This window comes from Mobula birostris, chromosome 18 (genome assembly GCF_030028105.1).
Source record: "Mobula birostris isolate sMobBir1 chromosome 18, sMobBir1.hap1, whole genome shotgun sequence".
Taxonomy (NCBI): domain Eukaryota; kingdom Metazoa; phylum Chordata; class Chondrichthyes; order Myliobatiformes; family Myliobatidae; genus Mobula; species Mobula birostris.
This window is the reverse complement of record NC_092387.1, coordinates 4623414-4635675: the sequence shown is the minus strand read 5'-3', so window position 1 is coordinate 4635675 and position 12262 is coordinate 4623414.

Below are 12262 nucleotides of genomic sequence, written 5' to 3'. Positions count from 1 at the left end.
TAGAAAACCTAGCACATTTATTTTTCAGCATAGTCCCCTCCTACATGTACAGACTTAGTCCAGCAGTCATGGAGCATACGGATCCCTCCTTTGTAGAAGTGGTCCACAGCAGGGGTGATTGATAAGTTCATGTCCTAAGGTAGAAGGAGAGTTATACAGATCTCATTACATGCGCGTGCAGTTCAACACTTTGAGTGAAAATGCAGAAAGTTTTAAGTTAATAACTCATCGCCTTCTATCTTAGGCCATGAACTTATCAATCACCCCTGCTGTGGACCACTTCTGGAGGTCCAAGACACTGACTTCTACAAAGAAGGGATCTGTATGCTCCACGACCGCTGGACTAAGTGTGTAAATGTAGGAAAAATAAATGTGCTAGGTTTTCTAAAATTGACTCCTTCTACCTTAGGCCACAAACTTATCAATCACCCCTCATACCATAGATGTTTAGAATTAAAATTGAAAAATCACACACTTTTGATTGTATTTAATAACTGAAGAATATAATGAAACACTGCAAAACAAAGAGAATCTTTCACATTTAGTAAATTTTTAAACTTGGAAGGTGTTGGTTTTCAGCAGGCCAGCAGATCATTAACAATGAGCTACCAGCTTCCATTCTGTGTTTATTGTTACAATTTGCAACTATGTTGTAACTTGAAACACAGGTGATGTAAGTACTTTGAAGGTCTAAAATGCTTCACAGTAAAAGTTATGGTATGTTTATTATTTGGACAATTTATCGATTATATTTATTAAAACACAATTGCAGGATATTTCAATAGACAATAGACAATACGTGCAGGAGTAGGCCATTCGGCCCTTCGAGCCAGCACTGCCATTCACTGTGATCATGGCTGATCATCCACAATCAGTATCCACTTCCTGCCTTATCCCCATAACCTTTGATTCCGCTATCTTTAAGAGCTCTAGCCATCTCTTTTTTGAAAGCATCCAGAGACTTGGCCTCCACAGCCTTCTGGGGCACAGCATTCCATATATCCACCACTCTCTGGGTGAAAAAGTTTTTCCTCAACTCCATTCTAAATGGCCTACCCCCTATTCTTAAACTGTGGCCTCTGGTTCTGGACTCACCCATCAGCAGGAACATGCTTCCTGCCTCCAGCGTGTCCAATCCCTTAATAATCTTATATGTTTCAATAGGATCCCCTCTCAGCCTTCTAAATTCCAGAGTATACAAGCCCAGTCACTCCAATCTTTTGACATATGACAGTCCCACCATCCCGGGAATTAACCACGGGAACCTACGCTGCACTCCCTCAATAGCAAGAATGTCCTTCCTCAAATTTGGAGACCAAAACTGCACGCAGTACTCCAGGTGTGGTCTCACCAGGGCCCTGTACAGCTGCAGAAGGACCTCTTTGCTCTTATATTCAATTCCCCTTGTTATGAAGGCCAGCATGCCATTAGCTTTCTTCACTGCCTGTTGTACTTGCATGCTTGCTTTCAGTGACTGATGTACAAGAGCACCTATATCTCATTGTGCTTCCTCTTTTCCTGACTTGACTCCATTTAGATAATAATCTGCCTTCCCATTCTTACCACCAAAGTGGATAACCTCACAGTTATCCACATTAAACTGCATCTGCCATGCATCTGCCCACTCACCCAGCCTGTCCAAGTCACCCTGCATTCTCATAACATCCTCCTCACATTTCACACTGCCACCCAGCATCAGCAAATTTGCTAACGTTACTTTTAATTCCCTCATCTAAATCATTAATATATATTGTAAACAGCTGCGGTCCCAGCACTGAACCCTGCGGTACCCCACTGGTCACCGCCTGCCATTCCGAAAGGGACCCGTTAATCACTACTCTTTGTTTTCTGTCAGCCAGCCAATTTTCAATCCATGTCAGTACTCTGCCTCCAATACCATGTGCCCTAATTTTGCCCACTAATCTCCTATGTGGGACTTTATCAAAGGCTTCCTGAAAGTCCAGGTACACTACATCCACTGGCTCTCCCTTGTCCATTTTCATAGTTACATCCTCAAAAAATTCCAGAAGATTAGTCAAGCACGATTTCCCCTTCGTAAATCCATGTTGACTTGGACCAATCCTGTTACTGCTATCCAGATGTGTTGTAATTTCATCTTTTATAGTTGACTCCAGCATCTTTCCCACCACCGACGTCAGGCTAACCGGTCTATAATTCCCTTTTTTCTCTCTTCCTCCCTTCTTGAAGAGAGCGACAACATTAGCCACCCTCCAATCCACAGGAACAGATCCTGAATCTATAGAACATTGAAAAATGATTACCAATGTGTCCACAATTTCTAAAGCCACCTCCTTAAGTACCCTGGGATGCAGACCATCAGGTCCCAGAGACTTATCAGCCTTCAGACCCAACAGCCTATCCAACACCATTTCCTGCCTAATATAAATTTCCTTCAATTCATCCATTACCCTAGCTCCTTTGGCCACTATTACATCTGGGAGATTATTGTTTGTGTCTTGCCTAGTGAAGACAGATCCAAAGTACCTGTTCAACTCGTCTGCCATTTCCTTGTTCCCCATAATAAATTCACCCGCTTCTGTCTTCAAGGGCCCAATTTTGGTCTTAACTATTTTTTTCTTTTTCACATACCTAAAGAAGCTTTTACTATCCTCCTTTATATTCTTGGCTAGTTTACCTTCGTACCTCATTTTTTCTCCGCGTATTGTCTGTTTAGTTACCTTCTGTTGCTCTTTAAAAGATTCCCAATCCTCTGGCTTCCCACTCATCTTTGCTATGTTATACTTCTTCTCTTTTATTTTTATACTGTCCATTACTTCCTTTGTCAGCCACGGCCTCCCCTTACTCCCCTTAAGATCTTTCTTCCTCTTTGGAATGAACTGATCCTGCACCTTCCGCATTATTCCCAGAAACACTTGCCATTGCTGTTCCACTGTCATCCCTGCTAGGGTATTGTTCCATTGAACTTTGGCCAGCTCCTCCCTCATAACACCATAGTTCCCTTTGTTCAACTGTAATACTGACACTTCCGAGTTTCCCTTCTCCCTCTCAAATTGTAGATTAAAACTTATCACATTATGGTCACAACTTCCTAATAGCTCCTTTACCTCAAGATCCCTGATCAAATCCAGTTCATTGCACAACTCTAAATCCAGAATTGCGTTCTCTCTGGTAGGCTCCAGTACAAGCTGTTCTAAGAATCCATCTCGGAGGGACTCCACAAACTCCCTTTCTTGGGGTCCAATACCAACCTGATTCCTCCAGTCTACCTGCATGTTGAAGTCCCCCATAACAACTGTAGCATTACCTTTGCGACATGCCAATTTTAACTCTAGATTCAATTTACACCCTACATCCAGACTACTGTTTGGAGGCCTGTAGATGACTCCCATTAGGGTCCTTCTACCCTTAGAATTTCTTACTTCTATCCATACTGACTACGTCTCCTGATTCTATGTCCTCCCTCGCAAGGGACTGAATATCATTCCTCACCAACAGAGCCACCCCACCCCCTCTGCCCATCAGTCTGTCCTTTCGACAGGACGTATAGCCTTGAATATTCATTTCCCAGGCCCTGTCCACTTGAAGCTATTCTGTTATTCCCACAACATCATACTTACCAATTTCCAACTGTGCTTCAATTATATTAACAATTATATTAACATTAATTTCAAAATTATATTAACATTATTGAAAAGAAAATTCCAGCTGCATGGCTACAAAGGCTACATGCATTAGTTACTGTGCAGCCACACACCCACGCAGCTTAGAGGGAACGGTAACAGAATGTCTGGAGACACCTGAGGGCTGCCCCCAGCACATACAAGGGTGTGCTGGTTATTAATGCAAATGAAGCATTTCACTGGATGTCGTTAAATAATCTGAATCTTGAACACAATAAGCAGTGAAGATTTGAAGCACATTCCCTCAACACATTTAGAAAGTCCACGAATCAGACATCAGAAGTTTTGAGAGGAGGGGAGTTCAATCAGGTCCACTGCCCAAGTACAAAAGGCAGCAGCGGATCGATACAGTGAAAGAGAACTTTAATCAGTGACCAATCGGTGTTTGGGATTGATTAGCAAGAGCAAATTAAAGGAAGGCAGGGGCAGGCACAGCAGCCATCGTCACAGAGTCAGAGGGGTGCACTTGAGGATTTAGCGAAGGGAGGCTTCAGTCAGAGAAAGCAAAGGAAAGAAAAGCTCTAGGTTAAGTTTTTTTTCCTTTCCTTCTTTATATCTGCTCAGTAGAGATGCCAGGCAGAGTAGTTGAATGCCTCTCTTGCGGGGTGAAGAAAGGCAGGAAGACGTAAAGTGTCCCTGACAACCTCACCTGCAGAAGTGCATCTTGCAGCTTCTAATCATCTGTGTTAAGGAGTTGCAACTGGAACTGGATCATTCAGGAGGCTGAGGGGGTGACAGACAGGACGTATAGAGAGGTAATTACACCCAAGGTGCAGGACACAGGAAGCTGGATGACAGGAAGGGGAAAGGGATTGAGGAGCCAGTGCAGAGTACCCCTGTGGCTATCCCCCTCAACGACAGGTATTCTGTCAAGTAGGATGACCTAACAGGGGAAAATCACAGTGGTCGGGTCTCTGGCACGGAGTCTACCTCTGTGACTCACACTGGAAGGGGGAATAAGAGGCACACTGTGGTGATAGGGAATTCGTTAGTTAGGGGAATGGACAGGAGATTTTGTTGGAGAGAACAAGATTCCTGAATGATATGTTGCGTCTCTAGTGCCAGGCTCCGGGATATCTTGGATAGAGTGCTCAGCATTCTTAAGTGGGAGGGTGAACAGCTAGAGGTCATGGTCCATGTAGGTACCAATGCCATGGGTAGGACAAGTGATGAGGTTCTGCATAGGGATTTCAGGGAGTTAGGTGCTGAGTTAAAGGGCAGAATCTCCAGTGTTGTGATCTCAGGACGCCTACCCATGCCACGTGCTAGTGAGGCCAGAACAAGGAAGATTATACAGTTTAATACACGGCGAAGGAGTTGGTGTAGGAGGGAGCGCATAAGGTTTTTAGATCATTGGGCTCTCTTCCAGAGATGGGGGACCTGTACAGAAGGGATAGTTTGCATCTGAACTTGGGGGGGACTAATATCCTAGTGGTAAAGTTTGTTAATGCTGCATGGTGGGGCTTAAACTAGAGTTGCAGGGGGATGGGAACCAGAGTGCCTGAACAGTTAGTGAAGAGGCTGTGGAGGCAGATGTTGGTAAGACCCAGACAAAGTTAGGAATCAAAAGGTTGAACATGGTGTGACTAGTGTCTGAGCTGTGTATATTTCAATGCAAGAAGTATCGTAGGAAAGGCGGATGATGGTGCTGAAGATGAGGTAGCTGGTTTATAAACAGAGGCAATGTGTAGTGAGGACAGGCTGTTGATGGGGAAAAATTGCAATTATCAGGATGAGTTGCAACATAAAAGGTAAATGAAATCAAAAATGGTGAATACAGGACTGAAGATGTTGTATTTGAATGTGCGCAGTACATGGAATAAGGTAGATGAACTTATAGCACAGTTACAGATTGGCAGGTATGCTGTTGCAGGCATCACTGAATCATGGCTGAAAGAAGATTGTAACTGGGAGCTTCATGTCCAAGGATACACATTGTATCGAAAAGACAGGTAGGAAGGCAGAGGGGGCGGCTTTGCTGTGTTGGTAAAAAATAAAATGAAATCATTAGAAAGAGGTGACATAGGGTCAGAAGATGTTGACTCTTTGTGGATAGAACTGGGGAACTGCAAGAGTGAAAAAACCCCTGATGGGAGTTGTATCCAGACCTCCAAACAGTAGTTAAAATGTGGCCTACAAACTACAATGGGAGATAGAAAATGTATTGCAAAAGGGCAATGCTACAATAGTCATTGGGGATTTCAATATGCAGGTAGTTTGGGAAAATCAGGCTGGTCCTGGATTCCAGGAGGGGTAATTTCTAGAGCGCCTACGAGACGGCTTTTTAGAGCAGTTCATGGTTGACACCACGGGGGGATCAGCTATTCTGCATTGGGTGTTGTGCAATGAACCAGAATTGATCAGAGCTAAGGTAAAAGAACCCTCAGGGGACAGTGATCATAGTATGATTGAATTCACCCTGAAATTTGAGAGGGAGAAACTAAAGTCAGATGTATTAGTTCCAGAGGCATGAGGGAGGAGTTGGCCAGAATTGATTGGTAAAGAACACTGGCAGGGATGACGGTAGAGCAGCAATGGCTGGAATTTCAAGCAGCAATTCGGAAGACACAGGATCTGTGCATTCCAAACAGGAAGAAGTATTCTAAAGGAAAGATCACACAACCATGGCTAATAAGAGAAGTTAAAGGCAACATAAAAACCCAAGAGAAGGCATATAATAGAGCAAAAGTTAGTGGGAAGTAATGAATAAATTAACTTAATTGACTTTATTTCTTACATCCTTCACATACACGAGGAGTAAAAATCTTTACATTATATCTCCATCTAAATGTGCAATTATAGTAATTTATAATAATTTATAACAAATAGAACAGTCAATGTAGCATAGAAATACACTCAAATCAGTGTGAGTTAATCAGTCTGATGGCCTGGTGGAAGAAGCTGTCCCGGAGCCTATTGGTCCTGGCTTTTATGCTGTGGTACCGTCTCCCAGATGGTAGCAGCTGGAACAGTTTGTGGTTGGGGTGACTCAGGTCCCCAATGATCCTTCAGGCCCTTTTTACACACCTGTCACTGTAAACGTCCTGAATAGAGAGAAGTTCACATCCACAGATGTGCTGGACTGTCCGCACCACTCTCTGCAGAGTCCTGTGATTAAGGGAGGTACAGTTCCCACACCAGGCAGTGATGCAGCCAGTCAGGATGCTCTCAATTGTTCCCCTGTAGAAAGTTCTTAGGATTTGGGGGCCCACACCAAACTTCCTCAGCCATCTGAGGTGAAAGAGACACTGTTGTGCTTTTATCACCACACAGATGGTGTGTACAGACCACACGAGGTCCTCGGTGATGCGGATGCTGAGGAACTTAAAGCTGTTTACCCTCTCAACCCCAGATCCATTGATGTCAATAGGGGTTATCCCATCTCCATTCTTCCTGTAATCCACAACCAGCTCCTTTGTTTTTGCGACATTGAAGGAGAGGTTGTTTTCTTGACACCACTATGTCAAAGAGATGACTTCTTCCCTGTAGGCCAGCTCATTATTGTTTGGGATTAGGCCAATCAATGTAGTGTCATTGGTAAATTTAATTAGCATATTAGAGCTGTGGGTGGCAACACAGTCATGGGTATACAGAGAGTAAAGGAGAGGACTTAGTACACAGCCCTGAGGGGCTCCTATGTTGAGAGTCAGAGGGGTGGAGATGAGGGAGCCCACTCTTACCACCTGCCGGCGATCTGACAGTAAGTCCAGGATCCAGCTACACAAGGCAGGGTGAAGGCCGAGGTCTCTGAGCTTTCTGTTGAGCCTGGATGGAATTATAAATATCGAATGCTGAACTGTAGTCCAAGGACAGCATCGTCACATAAGCATCCTTAGAGGATTGGGAAGCATTGAAAAAAACAACAGAATGCAACTAAAAAGGTCATTAAGAAGGTAGAGATAGAAAGTAATATTAAAGAGTTTCTTCAGATACATAAATTGTAAAGGAGAGGTGAGAGTGGATATTGGACCACTGGAAAACAATACTGGAGAGGTAGTAATGCGGGTCAATGAAATGGTGAATAAGTATTTTGCATCAGTCTTCACTGTGGTAGACACTAGCAGTATGGTGGAAATTCCAGGGGCCAAGTGTGTAAAGTTACCATCACTAGAGAGAAAGTTTCTGGGAAACTGAAGGGCCTGAATGTAGATAAGTCACCTGGATCAGATGGTGTACACCCCAGAGTTCTGAAAGAAGTAGCTGAAGAGATTGTGGAGGCATTAGTAATGATCTTTCAAGAATCACTTGGTTCTGGAAGACTGGAAAATTGTAAATGTCACTCCACTCTTTGAGAAGGGAGAGAGGTAGAAGAAAGAAACCATCGGCCAGTTAGTCTGACCTCAATGGTTGGAAAGATGTTGGAGTCGATTATTAAGGATTAGGTCTGCTTATTGGAGGTACATGATAAAATAGGCCATAATCAGCATGGTTTCTTCAAGGGAAAATCTTACCTGACAAATCTATTGGAATTCTTTGAAGAAATAACAAACAGGATAGACAAAGGAGAATCATCTGATGTTGTGTATTTGGATTTTCAGAAGGCCTTTGACAAGGTGCCATATATGAGGCTGCTTAACAAGCTATGAGCCTACGGTATTACAGGAAAGATTCTAGCATGGCTAATGCCATGACTGATTAGCAGGGGGCAAAGAGTGGGAATAAAGGGAGCCTTTTATGGTTGGCTGTTGATGACTAATGGTCTTCCACAAGGGTCTGTGTTGGGACCAATTCTTTTTAGATTATATGTCAATGATTTGGATGATGGAATTGTTGGCTTTATTGCAAATTTTGCAGACGATATGAAGATAGGTGGGGTCAGGTAGTTTTGAGGAAGTAGAGAGGCTACAGAAGAACTTAGACAGGTTGGGGGAATGGGCAAAGACATGGCAGATGGAATACAGTGTCGGGAAGGGTATGGTCATACACTTTAGAAGAAGAAATAAAAGGGTTGACTATTTTCTAAATGGAGAGAAAATACAAAAAAACTGAGGCATAAAGGGACATGGGAGTCCTTGTACAGGATTCCCTAAAGGCTAATTTGCAAGTTTAGTCTGTGGTGAGGAAGGCAAATGCCTTCCTTTAAAAAAGGATATAGGGAAAAGACAGGCAACTATAGGCCAGTTAGCTTAACATCTGTAGTCGGGAAAATGCTTGAAGCTGTCATTAAGGAAGAAATAGCGAAACATTTAGAAAGGAGTGGTTCCATTAGACAGACGCAGCATGGATTCAGAAAGGGCAGGTCCTGTTTGACAAACTTACTGGAGTTCTTTGAGGGCATCAAGAGTGCAGTGGATAGAGGGGAACGGGTATACTTGGATTCGATAAGGTGCCGCACAAGAGACTTACAAATAAAATACGGATGCATGGAGTCGGAGGAAGTGTATTGGCATGGATAGTGGATTGATTAACTGATTGAAGGCAGAGAGTTAGTATAAATGGGTGTTTCTCCGGTTGGCAGTCAGTGGCGAGTGGGGTGCCGCAGGGGTTGGTGCTGGGCCCACAGCTGTTTACCATTTACATTGATTATTTGGAAGAGGGGACTGACTGTAGCATAGCAAAATTTGCTGATGACACTAAACTGAGTGGAAAAGCAAATTATACAGAGGATGTGGAGAGTCTGCAGAGGGATATAGATAGGCTAAGTGAGTGGGCCAAGGTCTGGCAGATGGAATACAACGTTGGTAAATGCAAGATCATCCACTTTGGAAGGAATAATAGAAGAGCAGATATTTATTTAAATGGTGAAAGATTGCAGCATGCTGTCGTGCAGAGGGACTTGGGAGTGCTCGTGCATGAATCGCAAAAAGTTGTCTTGCGGATACAACAGGTTATTAAGAAGGCAAACGGAATGTTGGCCTTCATTGCGAGAGGGATTGAATTCAAGAGCAGGGAGGTCATGCTGCAACTATGCAGGGTACTGGTGGGACTGCACCTGGAGTACTGTATGCAGTTCTGGTCTTCATACTTGAGGAAGGATATACTGGCTTTAAAGGCAGTGCAGAGGGGGTTCACCAGGTTGATTCCAGAGATGAAGGGGTTAAATTATGAGGCGAGATTGAGTCGCCTGGGACTATACTCTCTGGAATTCAGAAGAATGAGAAGGGATCTTATAGAAACATACAAAATTTTGAAAGGGATAGATAAGATAGAAGTAGGAAAGTTCTTTCCATTGGTAGGTGAGACTAGAACTAGGGGACATTGCCTCAAGATTCAGGGGAGAAGATTTAGGACGGAGATGAGGAGAAACTGTTTTTCTCCAGAGAGTGGTGAATCTGTGGAATTCTTTGCCCAGGGAAGCAGTTGAGGCTTCTTCACTAAATATATTTAAGATACAGTTAGATAGATTTTTACATAGTAGGGGAATTAAGGGGTTATGGGGAAAAGGAAGGTAGAAGGAGCTGAGTTTACAGACAGATCAACCATGATCTTATTGAATGGCAGGGCAGGCTCGATGGGCCGGATGGCCTACTCCGGCTCCTATTTCTTTTTTTTGTAATTTATTTTTTATTGAATTTCATCATCAAACAAATATTTCCATAAGATGTATTTCAGATACTGTACATATATATCATATAGTCATATTTGTCACAAATCTCCACATAATATTTATCTGAGGTATACACTTATAGAAAGGAGAGGAAAGAAAGAACAATCGAAAGAAGAAAACTATGTACAGAGTAGGGAATGATTTTTTTTTCAACATATTCATTGACTTGTGAGAATAAAATCAGGCCCATGAGGTGTAATGTAATTAAACCATTTTTGCCAGTATGAATAAAATTGTTCCAACTAATGATTAACAGATGCTGTTATCTTCTCCATTTTGTAAATGTCCATTGTAATTTCCATCCATACATTTAAAGTTGGGCTCTCCTGAGATAACAATTTCCTGGTAAGGGTCTTTTTACCAGCCACCAGCAGTACATTCATTAAATATTTATCTCTTTTCAACCATTCTTGAGGTATATACCCAAAATATATGGTCTTACTCTGTAAGGGTATTTCACATTTAAAGACGTCTTGTAGGCCATTATGTATCCCACTCCAATAGTCTTTGATAATGGGGCATTCCCAGAAAATATGATAAATAGTTTTTATTTTGATTTCCACAATTTCTCCAGCAAGCAGGGGAGTTACTATTATAATGGGATTTCTGAGAGGGTGTAATAAAATATCTTATCAAGCTTTTCCACCTGAACTCCCTCCATTTCTGTGAACCAGTACACTTCCATTGATACCTCCATATTATTGTCCAGTCTTCCTCAGATATTATTATCCCTCCTTCCTTCTCCCATTTTGTTTTAATGTATGAAGTTGAATCCTGCTCATTTTTCTTACGTTCTTATGTTCAATGTTAGCATTTATTTCAAGAGGACTAGAATATAAAAGCAAGGATATAACATTGAGAGTTTATAAAGCAATGGTGAGGCCACACTTGGAGTATTGTGAGCAGTTTTGGGCCCCTTATCTTATAAAGAAAGTGCAGAAACTGGAGAGAGTTCAAAAGAGGTTCACAAAAATGATTCCAGGATTGAATGGCTTGTCATATTACTCTTAATGGCCTGTATTCACTGGAATTCAGAAGAATGAGGGGCGATTTCATTGAAACCTATGAATGGTGAAAAGCGTTGATAGAGTGGATGTGGAGAGGAAGTTTCCTATGGTGGGAGAGACAGACTAAGACCAGAGGACACAGAATAGAGTGGTGTCTTTTTAGAATGGAAATAAGAAGGAATTTCTTTAGCCAGAGAGTGGTGGATCTGTGAAATTCTTTGCCACAGGCAGCTGTGGAGGCCGAGTCTTTATGTATATTTAAGGTTGATAGATTCTTAATTGGTGAGGGCACGATGGGATACAGGGAGAAGGGAGGAGATTGGGGCTGAGAGCAAAAGTGGATCAGCCATGATGGAATGGCAGAGCAGACTCGATGGGCCAGATGGACTCATTCCACTCCTATACCTTATGGTCTTACGAATGTGCATGCGACAGTCAGTACCTACAGAGGTACAGACCCAGTTGTGAAGAGGGATTAAGTAGCCAATGGAAGGGTCTGAGCAGCCTCCACCTGTGCTGTGATGTTCAGTGGCTCTGGGATGACATTTATTTCCCGTCTGTCACCTTCTGCACAACCTAGTGACCTAGTGTCACTTCATGGACACACTATCAATCTGTGTATAGAAGCTATCTGATGTTTTTTTTATTATTAGTGTGGTCTTTATCTTACCTGCTGCATCAGATCTAGAGAGCCCCTCCCCCCAGAAGTTTTCATGTTTTATTGTTTTACAACATTGAATCAGAGTGGATTTAATTTGGCTTTTTGACACTGATCACTGGAAAACAACTCATTCTTGTCAAAGTGAAAATGTTCTAAATTAATCTAATTAATAATCAAAGTAAACTAAATTAATTACAAATATAAAACACAAAATAATTGATTGCCTAAGTGTTCACCTCCATCAGTATTTAGTAGATGCACCTTTGGCAGCAATCACAGCCTTCAGTCTGTGTGGATAGGTCTCTATCAGCTTTGCACATCTGGACACTGCAATTTTACCCCTTCCTTCTTTACAAAACTGCTCAAGCTCCGTCAGATTGTATGG